General features: G+C 35.8%; 1 pseudogene; it reads left to right on the plus strand.

The window, feature by feature from the left end:
* The first annotated feature begins 2769 nt into the window (after positions 1–2769).
* LOC122676903 lies at positions 2770–2980 on the plus strand (annotated as a pseudogene).
* Positions 2981–3231: the final 251 nt, after the last annotated feature.

The following is a 3231-nucleotide window of genomic DNA, read 5'->3' on the forward strand; positions in this document are numbered from 1 at the left end:
TTTAGACCATGAGTGTTTTATGGAAAGGCCCTCTGGTATTATTCATATCTTGAGAGTTTGTTTTATAAAGCAGAATTTTAGTCTTTCAAAATTTCCTCAAAATATAGAAAAAGCTACAAATTCATGTACAATGTATATGTTATCATTGAGCCAAAATAAAATATGTATAAAGTTGAAAGAATTAGAAAAGCACTAAGTATTCAAAATACATTAAAAAAAAATTATGTTACTAAATTTGAGATTGAGAACATGGAGGTTGCAAATTTACATTAAAACCTTGCCAAAAATTGTCTTTTCTACAGTTGACAATGAAGAATATTTGAGATTCTTTTCTAAGTACAAGTCCTGGATAGAAAAATTCCTTCTAGAAAATAGATCAGTGAAAATCTCACTGTCTTATTTGTATTTCGTCTTACACAAGAAGATTAATGGTAATATTATATGTGTTGTTTCAGCTTCTTGAGCCTCAGCTTTTTGGAACAAAGAATCAAGTAGTAATAATCCTGAATAGGCAGCATGACAGATCAAAGATAAATTCAATTGTATGTTGTATTGGAAATAGAGTCAATATTTTATAACAACTTTAAATAGAGTATAACCTATATAAATTTTGAATCATTATTTTGTACACATGAAACTAATATTGTAAATAAACTATACCTCAATTAAAAAGAAAAAGAGTGACCAGGTCTCTCCATTTGTCCTTGACAATCCAGGTTTGTGCTTGTTGTCCCAGTATAATTGTTAATGGAAATTTCCTTTCAGTATTAAAAGTTTTCTAGTTTAAATATTAAATTTTATACTCACTCTACCTAAGAAACATATTAATCAAATGAACTGTATTGTCATAGTTGGGATATTGATTTTAAAAAACCAACTATAATAATACATTTGAATACTAAAAAAAATCAAACAGTAAAGGATGAATTCAACTGTACTTTTGTTTGCTTGCTTGCTGAGAGATTTTTGGGTCTCAGTCAAGTAGTAACAGTGAATTTGATTGAACCAATGCTGACAGCATAGAAAGTTAGTAAAAAAAAAAAAATAATAATAATAATCATGCAGTTGTCATCAACACCAAAACAAACATGACTTGTCTATTTGGCATCACACTTTCCCCTGTGATCTGATTCTCAGAGGAGAAACTGAGAAGCATTGCTCCCAGAATTCCCCTTCCTAGATGGTTCTGGTAAGAGTCTGCCAGCTAGAGGCATTTATGTGACATTGGAATGGTGAGGAACAGGAGCTATTACTCTCCGAGGGTAATGACAGATAGATGTGTGGGCTGACAGTGGACATGAACTTCACAGTAGCTTCTGGATGAGTTCCTGCAAATTACCTTCTCTGGTCCCATAGACAATAGCTAATGGTGCTTGCTGGCGAATTACTTGATTTGGGGCTCCAAGCTTGCATAGCTTGTGGGAGCTTCCAGGAAACTCTTAAGAGCCACAAAATCTTCCAAGAAAGTTTTCTCGAAGCCGACCACCAACTGGACCAATTTCCCTGATCTTTCTCAATCCTTCCAATGATTGTGGACGCCTCTAATTTCCATATTAAAAACCCTTCATATTTAGTGTACATAGAGTGCCTTCTGTTTTTCTATATTTACTTTGTTTAATATAATGTGGAGCTTACTATGCATTGCCCGCACTGTTTTGATAAGCTGTTCAAAAATTATTATGTACTGTATTAATGTAATTATTAGCCAAAACCAACAAAACATATTATCTATGAGACCTTTATAAACTATCCCATCACATACTTATACAATGTGTTAAGACAAGATGGAATAGGAACCATAACTTTCTAAAAGAATGTTTAAACAAAACAAAGTCTTAAAAGCTTTTCATATAAAAAATATTAACAAAGCAGGCCTTATAAAACTAAATACTGGCTGCTTTCAGAAAAAGAAACACATTTTGAAACCTCCTAAAGAAATAACAAATCTGATACGCCTTAAGAACACAAAATTTCTTGAATAATATGTGCTCAATATTATCCCTTCTTTCTACTGTGGATGTAAACTTTCTTTTTTGGCTCTGCTGGGTCTTCTTGCTACAGGGTTTTCTCCAGCTGCAGCGATGAGAGGGGACTACTTCTTGTCCTAATGTGCAGGCTCCTCACTGAGATGCCTTCTCATGTTGCGGAGCACAGTCTCTAGGCATGCAGACTTCAGTAGTTGCAGCTCATGGGCTCAATAATGAAGGCTCTCGGACTCTAGAGCGCAGGCTCAATAGTTGTGGCACCCAGGTTTAGTTGCTCTGCAGCATGTGGGATCTTCCTGGACCAGGGATAGAGCCCAGGTCTCCTGCATTGGCAGGCAGATTCGTTATCATTGAACAACCAAGGAAGCCCTGATGTAAATTTAATCTTCTTGATTTTTATTGTAAAGTGTTTTCTAGAAAGACTCTAACAACCCATACTCCTGCTAGCATTGTTTGAGAATGTCTATTTCACTATATCCTTGCCGACATTATGATCATTTTTTTCAGCTTTTTAACTAGTCAGATTGCCATAACATTTTAAAGAAGGTTGTTTCCTTTGACCTTTGCGTCACTAGTATTCATAACATTAGTCTTATCTAGGTAATAAAACACAAATCTAAAAACTCGGAAACATGATATTATTCTTGGTTCTGTTGCGGATTTTTGAATCTGACCAAATATTTGTTTTCAGTTTAAAAAAGAAATTTTCAAAACGGGCTGTTAGTTCTCACTCTTCTTTCTCGAAATAGTAACTTTTAAAAATTAAGAACAGAGCACAGACAAGATGATGCCGCCAACGCAGGTCCCTCCCTCTTCAAGCTCCGCCACTACTCTGCTCTGTTCCTGGGCTTGACCTGTGAAGCCAAGTCTACAATTACCTGAAACGCTGGGCAGGAGAGGAGAGGGTAGCAGCTGAGGAGAAAGAGAAGCAGGGTGAGCTGAAACGCATTCAGAGAGAATTGGCAGAAACCCAAGAGAACTGCATATTGAAGTGATCTTGCCTTTCTCTGGAGCAGTGTGAATGAATAAAGCTTTCTCTCCTCTGTGAATGAGTGAAAGGATGAATGAATATGTAGATAGATAAATAAAATATAACAGAGAAAGTTGATACATTTAAATATGCTAAATCGATAACGAATATTTGCTTAATCATTGGTTCAACATTTGTTGAGACCCACTAACGTGCCGGGCAGGTGTAAGGAATCAGGGCTGATGCCAGAGACCTCACCCTCTGGTAGGGGACACA

Source organism: Cervus elaphus, chromosome 20 (assembly GCF_910594005.1).
Source record: "Cervus elaphus chromosome 20, mCerEla1.1, whole genome shotgun sequence".
In the NCBI taxonomy this organism is placed as follows: Eukaryota; Metazoa; Chordata; class Mammalia; order Artiodactyla; family Cervidae; genus Cervus; species Cervus elaphus.